We start from the raw sequence: 13,690 nt of genomic DNA, 5'->3' as shown, positions 1-13,690 counted from the left end.
TTGTTGTTACTTGACGGAACATCTAATACGAGCCAGCTAATTTATCAAAACAGAAATAAGCCTAATATCAATAAATACTTTTGCCAAATGCAGCACAGCCAAAATCCCTGTAATGTTAGGCCTATATTAACACAATTAATGTGTTACTATAAAAAGCAGCCACAAAGCATTTTCCCCAAAAACATTAAATCAATCTTTGCTGGTATCTTATGACTATGGCTTTATTCACAACTTGGGCCAAGCACAAAATATGACAAGCATTGCTAGATTAGTACCATGAGATGACTGGAGCAGGAGAGGCCCATTTCTCCTCGCTTCATAGAGAAGTTGGATCAACCGCCTGCAATCAGCTGCTGCGTAGAAGACAGACACTCTGTTTAAAGTGCCACACAATAACCAATGCTTTAGAATCCATCCAGTGTTCAAGCCACAAGCAGACCTTCATGCAGACATAAAAACGTGACATGAGATTAGGCAGACGGGTTGGATCTTGCTATGGCTGATTCTTGTTGAGACAGGCAGGGCCAAAAACCAAGGCATAACAGTATAATTATAAGGAAAGATATCCTCTAGAAGCAACTGCATATCCTAATCTGGGGAGCAGGTGGGTCAAAGACAACTAGCAATGATCTCAGATCTAAGGATAGACCACATGCAATTAGGACAGTATACGCTGCAAAGGACTGGACCTGCTACAAGTTACATATTTAGTCGGGGCTGGTTTCTACACTGCTACCAAAAAAGGAGCAGACAAGATAATTAAAAATTCTAGGAATGGCTAGTATAAAATATTTTCACTAATTCTGACAGCTTTCTTTCTTGTGCTCCTGAATGTTTCAAATTGACTGCAGCTATAACTACAAGAGAGCTTCATTCACAGGAAGGACACTTTACTATTTCATGCAATGTGGCAAAATGTGCTGATTAAGGGCACTCATCAGAGAAGAGACTTTGAAATGGCTTTGGAAGGACACACATCAACACTAAATCAAAGCACAGAGACATAAAAGTGCACTCTGCCAAATTCAGCAGATAGGAGTAGATATGGCCCTATGTTTTCCATTTTGTGGAAATCACCGATAAAATGAGGGAAGAGAATTTAGACAGGTTTAATACCACAGAGTCATGAGGATTTGGTGAAATTGCGCAAGTAGTTTCTATCAAGACGAACAGAAACTATGTAAACATGATGGCAACATCTGCGGGACTGCATATGTGTGCACGCATGCATGCATGTTTGTGTATGTGTGCATGCACGCTTGCCAGTATGTAGATATCACAAAATCCATAGAGTATTGTTATGGAATGGTGAAGTCGGAGGGACAGTTACAATCTCTATTAGAGGCCACATAGGTCATGATTCAAGTCCTGCGTGTGTGAGTGTCTTAGTTTATCCAGGAAGCACCTTGGTATAAATAAATAAGAAAAAGAAGAGGGTGGAGTGATGTGGCTGCCATAATGGTGAACAGTGAACAGCTGAGTTAAGCTAGCCAGAGATGAGACCAGAAGTTAAACAACTTGGGTTCAAAATAAGAGCATAAAAATTGTCCCTGTTGCAAAAAAAAGTAGTACTGAGGTGTGCCGAACACCAAAAACTGCATCAAAATACGCAGTGAAATCATACAGTATATGGAATGAAACTATAGCTGCAAAATAACATACGTGGTGTTTCCTGCTGAAAGAGAGTAAACTGCTCCATGGCACAAAACGACCACAATATCCTATATCTGCGAGCGGTTGATATGGCTGTTGATCAATACCAGTGACTAAACGATTACTTTGCCAGGTGCTGAGATTTCTGGCTTTCAAACAAACAAAAGCTCCCCACACAATGGAATTTTCAAGACACTCCAAATCTCCTCCCCGCCTAATCCCCATGCATTCCTTCCTCCACACATTTTCAAAGACTTGTGTCAGAGGAGACAACTTGTGCCGATGTTGTTGCAATCTGCCACCACTGAAATGTCCAAGATAGGAGACATCCTTCCAAGCTGTCTGGTAAAATGTTTTGTTTTTGAGTCTTTGTTAGTCAATTTCTGGACGCCATTCATAGGTATGAATATATGCCGTAAAAAGGATTTTGTAAAGGCTGTGAGTCTTTTCAGGTAATCTTCTTGGTTCTCCCACAGTGATCACTTCAGTTGCAACCTCTGTTAAAGCTGCGACCAATAGAATTTGAAACTTGATGACTTTGGCGACCCCTTGAGTCCCTTAATGGTAGCGTTTTACATCAATTTCGCAAAGACAACTCACCTCCGCAGCCCACCCTCTGTACACAGAGGAGGTAATGTGAAACTGCCATAATGTAAACTGAATAATGGAACTGGAATAAACTTGTGTAAGGAGGGGAGTGTTTTTTCCCACGGCACAAGACCCAAAGAGCCAAATTCAGGTCAGTCAGTCAAACGGTACTCCCTCACCGTATATGTAGGGATGCTTGCTCGGTCGATGTTACTGCTAAGCTTTGCAACTGCAGTGGATAATCTATGCCTGACAAAAAATATATATATGATGCTGTACTCCTAGCTAGGCGCAGTGGGACTGAACAGCTTCTGAACTTATTTGTTCACCTACGAACCACTAGAGTGAGATAGTCATCTTCCTGTTTTGAGGCTCCTCCTTTGTGCTGTAAGTCAATCCTGCACATTTCACGGGAAATCGTACCCGCGGACACAGAATGAACACATAGAATGCAACACAAAGAATAAACCAATTTTCACTGCGGTGGTCTCATTTTACTACAGCCATTACTATGCTATCAAAAATTTGAGAATGATGTACTGAGGTAGGCTAAATATTCTACATGTAGGGGCTTTAAGATTATTGTCTCGCCGCCTACACCACTGCACGCAAGCCACACCATCACTTAGCGCTTTCGCACATGCTGCGGTTGAGAATTATCCTGCAGCTCGCCTAATGTCTTGAACTAAAACTAATAGTAAAATAATAACTAACTAGTGAAAAACTGCAGACGTAACAGTGTCACACCTGTCAGAATTATATCTTTCTTTCAAAGGCCCTAAATAGACTAGTTCCCGTGCAAAATGCAAAACATTTGACGCTTGGTTTATTTTGTAATGTACTTTGAAATATGAGTCCCAAATCATGGCAGTTTGCAGAATAGACCTAGTGTACCGCATTCATCATTACAATTTCAATCTTGACCCACTTAAATCAGCCATATTAAGGCGAAGGTGTTCAATTTACCCATTTTATTCAACTGTAGGCTATTTAATCTATGTTTATAAGATTGTGTCTGGGAGAAGGGAGAAGCCTGGGCAAGCCTATAATGGTGCTGGCTATATGAAATTCTCATTTTTGTATCGGGCAGCCCAAAAAGACTCTAGTTAAAAAATCAATCAGAACCTCCCATACCCAGAGCAACTTTTGGTAGCTGCTCAACAGGGATAAATACTTTACTCTTCATAGTTTCAGCTCCCTCCAAATTATGATGCTGTTTTGTTTTTGTTTTTTTTATGAAAAATCTAAAGCACTATCACTTCCTCAGTTTAGGCTTTTTTCCTATGGTGGGGATTTAGACGTATTTAGGCTTATATGAGTCAAAATTTCGGTATTGTGGCAACACTAATCCCAAGCACAGTGCATCCATAATAATGCACTTTTAACAGCTGTGTAGTTGAAAAAACAGAAGATGTGTGGTCAGAATCACTGAAAAAGTAGCGTCACTGCATCCCTACTTTTGCCCGATCGTATTCCCAAAAGCAAAAATGTCAAGTAGTGACAGATTATCTTTAATCAATTAGGGCAGTCGCAGAGAGGTGTGGTGCGTGTAGGTAGGAATATCATCGGAGGGTAAAAAAAAATCTTCAAAGGCGCAGAAGTTACCAGACATTTGAAAGCAACACTATCCATTCCTAATGGACTGGAAGGAGCAAAGTGATCTATGGAAAGTAGCTACACTAGGGCCAACGTTAGAGAGCTCGCAGATGGAGAAACACTGGGAGCAAATTGCAATCCTGACCTTAAATCCAGGGGTGACGAGACGACAGCTAAGCCTCGCAGCTAACCAAAATAGTAAGCAGCACTGATTTCACTCTGACCGGCAACACAGCACAAGTGAAGTTAAACAGTTTCTGGTGTGGTCCATTCACAAAAGGCATGACATGGCTTCCTCGCGTTGCTACTTCATCATGCATCTCAAATAGAGGAATATTGTCAACCGTTTATGTTGCTGTGCTGGCAAACGTTAAGGTTCGTGGGATAGCCAGCTAGCTGGTTAGCCAGCCAACGGCTAGTTTACACTAAGCAGATGTATCGTTAGCATTGAAGCTAACAGGAGTGTACATTCAGGAGACCAGTCAGAGTCAACAGTGAGCTTTGAAGTTCCTGCAAATCCCTTCCGATTCCGTGCAATGGCATGCCGGTGGTTGTGTTAAAGACTTAACGGTAAATATTGCATGAGGGCTGGGTCTGACAGGGTGAGGGAGTGATGACTGGTGGAGATCTAAGTCTTGCTTTGCTGGTAGGAAATGGATTTGTTAAAAATATCAGCTAGCAATGCATGAGCGACTACAGAGAGAGAGACAACAAGACGTAACGTTAGCTGCCTTACCTGCCGGATTTAAGGTCCCGTGTAGAGCCGCAGTTTATTCAGGGGCGCTAAAGAGACTGGGTTTGTGTTGGTTGGTCGGTTAGTTTATAAGCCTCCTGTTTTCTCTCAGAATAGTTGCTCGACCAAGGGACTGACTGCACTGCCTTCCTGCCACAACAGCGAGTGAACACAATCGAGCACCGACTTCTCACTGGGAAAGGCTCTTTGTTATCGCGAGACAGGACGAGAGGGTGGAGATATGCACGAACCAATGAAAGCGGCCCGTTATATCATGTAAAATCCAATAGAAACAAAGCTTTTATTTTGTGGATGCTTGATGGAAAACGCTAGGGGACGCCTCTGTGCACTGTCAAAAAAAACACAACGAAAATGTACTTCATAATGTCAAATTGCATTTTGTATACATAAAATAAATCACTAACTCTGCTGTGCAGTACCATTATTATCTTGCAAAAACGCAAGTAGGTCAGGAAACATGCAATTAGAGTAATACAGATAAAGATGTTATAATTACACCGGATGATACAAATGAATATCTCAATATATATATGTGTGTGTGTGTGTGTGCGTGTGTGTGTGTGTGTGTGTGTGTGTGTGTGTGTGTGTGTGTGTGAGTGAGTGAGTGTATGTGTGTGTGTGAGTGAGTGAGTGTATGTGTGTGTGCGCGCGCCGTGTATGTGTGAAGTTAATGGAACAGGTTGTGAATGACTTTTGTATAGCAAAAACACTTTAAAGCCTTTGGCTGGCATATTCATATTAATTGTTACCTGAATCACACTTTGATTTTATGACACCTGAGAAATGCTGAAAATGAATTAAACGTCCAACAACAGATATTTAATCTGTTAATCAAAACAATGTCTGACGGCTTGAGGGCTTGTGTTCTTATCAAAGGCACTTAAACATGAGTCATTCCACTTCCTCTGATTCCACACAGCACCTTATTACGGCATCTTGGAAGGCATCAGTCCTGTGCTTCACATATTCTGATACAGCGTCACCAGCGACACCAGCACCCTACACATCTGACATTATTTCATGTACAGCCTTGGGTCTCACTTCCTCCTCTCACCGCAATGCATTATTCACTTTGTTCAGGCCAAGCCTCACTCATTTCATTTCTCCAGTTGAAAGGGCTCCTGACCCGCCACATGGAGCTCAGTTCAAATTCAGCAAGGGAAAGTCAGTCTTTGGTCATGAACCAAGGCTGTGCATGACACCATACTGCATTACTCTGAACAGAGCGATGGGAGGAGATCGGGCTGGCACTGGAATACGCAGGAGTGTTTGAATGAAAGAGAAGTAAGTAACATCGGAGAAGGTAGGGGTGCTGGGGCTGGTAGTTCATGGCAGAAACTGTCTGAGGTCCTTGAGCCCTCACAACAAGTTTGTTTCAGTAGAAACAGGCTGTGTGGCTGATAGGACTTCTGACCAATGCAGCACAAGTGATTGTTCCAGTTCTGTAGGGAGAGATCTTATGACTCTTTATGATGGATACTACCTTGTGATGTATTTCCTCCTATCCGCTCCCATCCAGTCCCTTCATTCATCATTCTTTAACTGGGATGAGTTCGATTTACCCCCACCCCCCACCACCCACCCACCCCGAAGAATGTGGGTGCATTGAATTTGTTCTATTTACTGCTGACATGCCAAAAAGAAAAAACTGCAAAGAACTGCTCAAACTCCTGCAGACATTTGGTATTGTGCTTTTTTCACACAAGGCAATCTTGCTTTAAAGAAACAGCCTTTATTTTAATGTAAAAGAAACTCGCTTCAATGTCAATCATATTTGGCTTGATCCTTTGTTTTACTAGCGCTGTCAGGAAAGTAGAGAGCTTTAACAAACATCAAGTGGGACAAATGCAAAAAGCTACAGAAGGGATGGTGGAGGCAGAGAGGGAGTGTTTCAAGGCAGGGCATAAACTTAGAAGAAAAATGAATAATATATTTCCAATAAAATAATAAGGTACTGTTGAAGAAGAACTTACTGTTTGTTTTAAAAGTTCTAAACACTGTGTCCATTATTTTTTACGGTCTTTGGTTAAATACCACAATAAGCACAGACTCACTTTAGATGCAAGGCAGACTGATGAGGTTAAAAGAAAATTAGGGGTTTGGCACATATATTTTTAGCAGATTTCAATGGTGTCCAGAGCCACAGTGGCCACCCCTTTCGATCTGCCCTGGTTTATAATCCATGAACTGTGCCATTCATAGCCCTCTATAATCTTCCTTGCAATTAGTTGCTTGATTACTTTCATCTGAAATGAGCCAAAACTGATTTTATGGAGGTTAAGGCCCATATACACTGGATGTGATAATATACACTGGTCATTTGATGCTGTTAATTTGATGCAAAAATTTGATCTCTCCACTGCCAGTGGGAGATTTGAAGCGTCCACCGCAGTAGCACCTGCATTTCATCCCCACAATGGGTTAGCCTGGTAAGACCATCCTGATCACGTGACCTCACATTCTATTTCGCTCCACAGATCAGTCTGGACTTCCAGCCGCCCACATCGATTTCAGTGGGCGGGAGTACTTGCCTTGACAGACAAACTCCTTCAGCCAATCAGCGAATCCAAATTCAAATCCAGTCGGAAGAACGGCGATAATGTCTTTTCCGCCGAGAAACTCCGCTAGTGCATACTCTTGTTCTTGTTTAATTGTTGTTATTGAGTCTATTTCTGCAATAACTGCACTTATAGCTGTGTTTACTCTACAAACGTTAACGTTAACGCTCGTTGCTTCGGGAGACGCCATTACTGTTTTGCCAGCGGCGGCCTGTATTTCCCGTCATCAACTACGACGCAGTCCCTGATTGGCCCGGTTACGTCATCAACTACGACGCAGTCCCTGATTGGCCCGGTTACATTGTAATTTCAAGAAATCGATGTGGGCGGCTGGAAGTCCAGACTGATCCGTGGAGCGAAACAGAATGTGAGGTCACGTGATCAGGATGGTCTTACCAGGCTAACAATGGGTAACATCAGTATGTATTTGTTTCAGAGTGACACCAAAATGTTCCATGGCCTGTTCTACTTTTGTAAGTCCTTTCACATCGAAATAGATCAGTGGACACTGGGATTCCAGAAACAACTCGATGCACTTGACACTTTTAGCGGGTGATAAAAACAATTGGTGCATTTGTAAAATGTACGTCTGATGCACCCAGTGTGTTTCTGGCTTTAGACAGCGTCCATTCAACTAACAGTATCAATCTGTTGTAAAAGTTAGTTTTGGATAGCCTACATGTCACAAGAGCAGATACATTAAGTCTCACAAGAGGTGGCACAGTGGTTCACACTGCTGCCTCACAGCAAGAAGGACCAGGGTTTGATTCCTGGCCCTTTCTGTGTGGAGTTTGCATGTTTTCCCCAGGTTCATGTGGGTTTCCTCCGGGCTTTGGTTTCCTTCCACATTCTAAAGATTAGATTGGATTGGAGACTATAAATTGCCCATAGGTACACATGTGAATGCCTATCAGCGTTAGCCCTGTGCTGGACCGGTGACCTGCAGGGTGTCCCTTGCCTTCTGACCAACATATGCCTTAATAGACTCTAGCTCTCTGTGACCCTGAAAAGGATTACGCACGTAGAAAATAAATTAACTCAGGTTACAGTTTATCAACGCAAGAGAATGTATTGCATTACTTTTGGGGAAAACACTGTCGAAATGCCCAAATGTGCCACATAAAGTGCAAATTTAATCTATTCTTAGTGCTATAACACCTTTTGGGAAGCTTACACCTCGTCTGCGAGAGGTTATTTAAGCAAAGACTTAAGTAAGTGTGACTTTCCCTTCTCTTCAGTATACTGATGTCATATCTTATGAAAAATGCTGGGAGGAAGAAAAATGGGAGATGATATCATCACAGACAGAAAGTACTTGAGGTGAACACATGCATGGCGTGAGATTGCAACATCTCGCCTGTGAAAGACTGCTTAAGTAGCTTACACTCACACTTTCACTGCGAATGTGTCATGTATCCAGTTTCGACTGGCTGTATTATTGTCTCAGATATAGAGAAGCTACCTAGGCCTGCTTGCAATACTGGTATATTGGTATTCGCATTGGCAAGGTTGAAGTTCAAAGTTGCAGGTGGGCTTTGAGATAATTGAAGCTCCTTGTGGATTTACGCATGCTTAGGCTGCTGCAAAAGAAAAAAGACAGCATCTCATTTATTAGCAACAACTAAATCTATAGCAAAGCTACAAGGAACTAATGTCACATAAGGTATTATAATCATATATAATCATAAAAAATAATCAGGGAGATGGGCAAAAGACTATATATCCATTGATGTGTTTACCTATCATGGACTCCAGTTGGTGCATTTCTGAACTACAAACGTTCCTACAGTATAAGGCTAAAAATGGCTTTCCATTCTCTTGTTCATGTTCTTCTATTATATTGTCTCCCCTCTAGCTCTTCTTCCAAGATTCCTCCTTTAGATTCCTCCAAGCAACCGTTGGCAAACTCCTGGGTGATACTTTGCTAAAGCATTGTGCAAGAAACATTTAAAACTGTGATGAAAAAAAATGTTCTGTGTGTAGCTATTTTGATGTGAACTATATTGTCCCCGCCATGTGTGCTGATTACATACAATGTAACTAAGAACGTTTTCTTTCTTTTCCAGTTATCAGAGAAATTGCCAGACAGGGACAAGAAACAAAAGCCACAGGGCTGTTTTATAATGACAGATTTTGTTTCCAAATTGAAGAGGATATCTATCAGCAGGGTATTTGATGGAGACAGAATAGGATTATATGACTTGGAGTTGGTAATTCTATTTTTGTATTGTATATTAGTGACATTATGCATTGATCCAGGTAACTGTATATGTGGATCCAAAGTAGGGAAATGATGGAAATGAGAGAAAAAAATCATTAACACTGGTAACTGTTAAATATCCTTTGAAGTGTGGAGAGTAAACAGGTGGGAGGTTAAAGGGTGGGACTGGGGAGTTAGATGCCAACAGACAGAAATGGAAAAAAGGAAAAGGAAATCTGGCTTCACTGCTCATATCTGTGATCAACATGCACACAGCATGCAAGCACAATATATATGGAATCCAATCATCACTTTTGTGTGTGTTGATTGTACATTGTCACTGTTCAAAGGAAGATGCGCTGTCAGCGAAACTAAAGGCCAAAGACTTGGGAGTTGGGTTAAAATTCAGGCCATCCTAAGAGGATCATGTTTCCTCTTTTTCTTCTACTGCAGAATGCATAATGAGAAAGGGATTAAATGTGTTGTTTTTGGGTGAGGACTCAACGAGGGATGCTCAAACTACAGAGGACATTTCAGGGCTTAATCACATTTCTGGTTGTCAAGCAGTAGCAGCCTCCTTCATCCCATCCTGCTCTTCCAGGAACACAGACATTTTCTGAAAAAAAAAAAAACAGGCTTCCTGTTTTTTTATCCATATTCAAAGGATGATCAAACACATCATAACTGAGGAAATTTATGGCTGCCTTCTATGCTCAAATTCTCAAAGTCTATGTATCTCTAGTACAAAATGTTCCAAACATGGTGGGATATCAGTGGACTCACTGAAGCAATTTAAAATTAACTTCAAACACCATTCCTACTTTTAATACCTGTCAGAAATCATTCCAGAAACGGCAGCAGCAGAAAAATAGGGATTAGCTTGCTTAATGCCCAGTGTTAAACATCAGATTCTCCCTTCAAAATGCTGCACAAGCTAGAGGCACAAGCTCATACAACTGTTTCCTCTAAATGTTCTCACAGCAAAGGATGGGCAGAATACAGCAAAAAAATGATCATTAGAAAATGCAGATACTATTTAAGCAAATAGTAAAATATATTTTAAAATACTGGAGGCAAATACATGTGGTTTGCATTTTGAAAATACAGGAAACGCATCAACAATGAATCTGAATATTGTCAAATATAGTGCTGCATAGCATAGCTGCATAATTGCATAGTGCATAGCATTTTACAATTACAGAACCCTATTCATAAATACATTACAACCGCTTTAAAGAGCATTATGATTATAACATAAGCTAGTTATAAACTGGTTTTAAGCTAGCTATCAACTGTTATGTTAGCATGTCTACCAACAGGCTATGGAAGCTCCTTTGCTCGATTCTGATTCGTTATCTGTTTCCTTTGCTTTCTCTTCTGTGTGAAGTGGGTAGGGAAATTTAACAGGGTTCTTGCTTGCGTATGAAACCCTGGTAGATGTTGCTTCTTATATGGCAGCAGTGATGAGGCTCGATGGGCTCCAGGTGTGCCTCATCATCCGCTGCTAGCCATGTCTCCACCAAACTCCGCCTGGTCAGGGTGGGGCTGCCGTGGAGGTTGGGTGTGGCGGAGCGATGCTGTAGTCTCCAGGGAGGTCATCACACCGCGACTGATCATTTTTCCTATAGCATAGTCATTTTTACTATACATTGACTTCCAGCTGAACAATGAGGTTTTATTGGGTGGTCACACTCTAAATGCAAAGAAACAATAGGAACTCCAAGCAAACATTTTGGGTGCCAAGGGTTTTTTGGAGGCTACTGATGCCTTCAACGTGTGTGTGTGTGTGTGTGTGTGTGTGTGTGTGTGTGTGTGTGTGTGTGTGTGTGTGTACCTGTCTGTTTCCACTGCAGCCAGAGGGATGACTGGGAGGGTCTGTGAGGCCATAGTCCTCTCTCTGGGTCTTTGTAGCGGCCGCCAACTCCAAACTGACTGACTGGGTGAGATAAGGCGCTCAAAATCCCCACAGTTCATTTGATCTATGGCTATTTGTATTCTAAGGCAGTTTCTCATTTTCACTTTGGGAAAAGGGGAAGAGGCACGCCACTTTAATGTGGTGCTCTCCCTATCTGATATCAACCTCAGGCACGAGAAAGAGAAATGAACTGACTGACAGCACTGTGTAGAGAGAGATGGAGGCAGAGGGGGAGGAGACACTGTGGATGGAGACATTCTGTAAAATGTTCTTAGGAGAAATTCAGAATAAACTTTTCTCTGGCAGCTATATCAGCCTGAGAACTTCCAACCATTTCTTTCCAAGCCATGGAATTTCACTCAGTGATTTGTGTGCTTTACACTTAGGATGTGTTTATCATTGTTTGCTCCATCGGATTTTGCACTAGACCAAATAAAAGTAAGTGTAATATACATTTTCGCAGTAACACACACACACACACACACACAGAGAGAAAGAGACCATTTTGATTTATATAAGAGTGTGTTAGACTGCTAAATTACATTCTTAGTCCTAATAGCAGAAGAGCAAGGGAAATAATCAAATGCTCATTTCACACAAGGTAACCTGGGATACCTACATACCATACATAGCTGGTACAGGCCTGGATGCAGTTGGCTTCAATAATGAATTGCTTGCCAGCTGTCAAGCTTTCTGACATTTTTAAGAGGCAGATTGAAACCAACGTGATCTCATAAAATTTTATTAAATGAGCATAAAGTTATATGAAGATTCCTCCGCCACAAATTGGATTCTATGACAACAACACAAATTGGAAACACCATTTTCATCTTATATTTATGCAAGTAAAACAACTTTGGTTAAGGTTTGGTTTAAGATTATGGTTGTGGTTATCACTTTGTATGTGGTATAATCATTGGCACTGGATGTGCCAGTTCCAGTATCTCAGAAATGGCCGCTCTCCAGGGATTTTCCCGTCTAGAGTTTACCGAGGATGGTGTGATACACAAAAAGCATCCAGTCAGCAGCAGTCCTGTGAGTGAAAATCCTTCCCTTGATGATAGAAGTCTGAGGAGACTGGCAGGACTCGCTCAGACACACAGGTGGGCCACAAGCACGTAAATAACTACTCACCACAGCAGTGGTGCTCAGAGGGCCATTTCACAAAGCACAGCTCATCAAGTTGAAGCAGGTGGGAAACAGCAGCAGAAGACTGTGCCAGGTTTTACCAAAACTGGACAATTAAAAAGCGTAAAAATGTCAACAAAACATGTGCTTTTCATGCTGATCAGGGTCAGAATTTGGTATAAACAGCATGAATCCATCCTGCCTGGTGTCAAGAGTACAGGCTTGTGGTGGTGGTGTAAAGGTGTGGGGAATGGTTTCTTGGCACACATTAGGCCCCTTGGTACCTATTAAGCATTGTTTGAATGCCATAGCCATTGGCGTTCATTGTTGCTGACTAGGTGCATTCCTTTATGTGAAGCACATTGTGTTTCCTTGTGTAGGAAATGTGCTATTTAAATACAATTTTACTTACTTTATGGCCACAGTGTTTTTCAAATGGAAACTTGGAGGATACTATGTCATGTCACAAAGCATGCATCGCCTCAAGGTACATGGACATGACAGTGACTTTAGTTTACTCCAATGGCCTGTGTATTCCTCAGATTTAAGAGCACCTATGGGATGAGATGGAACAGGATGTTCACAGCATGAATCTGCCGCCAAAAAATCAACACTATGGAGTCAGTATGGACCAAGAGCCTTGTGGAACACTTCCAGCACCTTGTTGAAACCATGGCTCTAAGAATTCAGGCTGTTCTGAAGGCAAAAAAGGGGTCCTGCCTGGCACTAGCTAGGTGCACCTAATAAAGTGGCCACCAAGTATATTTTCCAGTCTACTTTTATTATTTCCCTGACTGTGATTGAGGTGACCTTGAAGCAGCGACCTCTTGCTCAGATATAAATGAGCAATCACTCTCTGATTATGTATTTATTCAGTGGGAATAGCCTTAACTTTCTATGACGTGTGGAGATAAGTAATCAGGAGTGGAAGATACCCTTTGTTCCCATCAGGCAGTAGGTACCTGCTTAGGGCCTTTAGCTGGGTATGAAAACATTATCTGCTATATTCAGAGCTGTAGGGGCTGATTCTGATTACTGCCAAAAAAAACTGTAAACTGTCTGTTCCCAAAGTATACAGTACATGATATGGTAACTTCGGAGGGTGCTCTATAGCCAGTAGCTCTTCAGGAAATTGCCTTCCTGGCGAGTCCCCACATCTAATTTTAATATAATAACTGGGGTGTTGTGATCAGTGAAATTGCAGAACAGAATGTAATTTGTTCAGTTTTAGATGGACATAAATTATGCAAATCCATTACAAAGTTGCAAAAAATTGGTTTTAAATGGGCATAATTCTT

The 13,690-nt window shown here is 41.6% G+C and overlaps 1 protein-coding gene across 1 annotated transcript in view; it reads right to left on the bottom strand.

Annotated features, from left to right (window-relative positions):
- Positions 1-4,717, bottom strand: part of glceb (glucuronic acid epimerase b) — a 60,733-nt gene extending 56,016 nt beyond the window's left edge. The window contains exon 1 of the mRNA XM_071915707.2: positions 4,574-4,717. The gene's annotated coding sequence lies outside the window, so the exon portion shown is untranslated. The remainder of the gene's footprint in view (positions 1-4,573) is intronic.
- Positions 4,718-13,690: the final 8,973 nt, after the last annotated feature.

Source organism: Centroberyx gerrardi, chromosome 1 (assembly GCF_048128805.1).
Source record: "Centroberyx gerrardi isolate f3 chromosome 1, fCenGer3.hap1.cur.20231027, whole genome shotgun sequence".
NCBI lineage: Eukaryota > Metazoa > Chordata > Actinopteri > Beryciformes > Berycidae > Centroberyx > Centroberyx gerrardi.
Note: the sequence above shows the minus strand (reverse complement) of the source record. Positions and strands in the feature narration are given on the sequence as shown.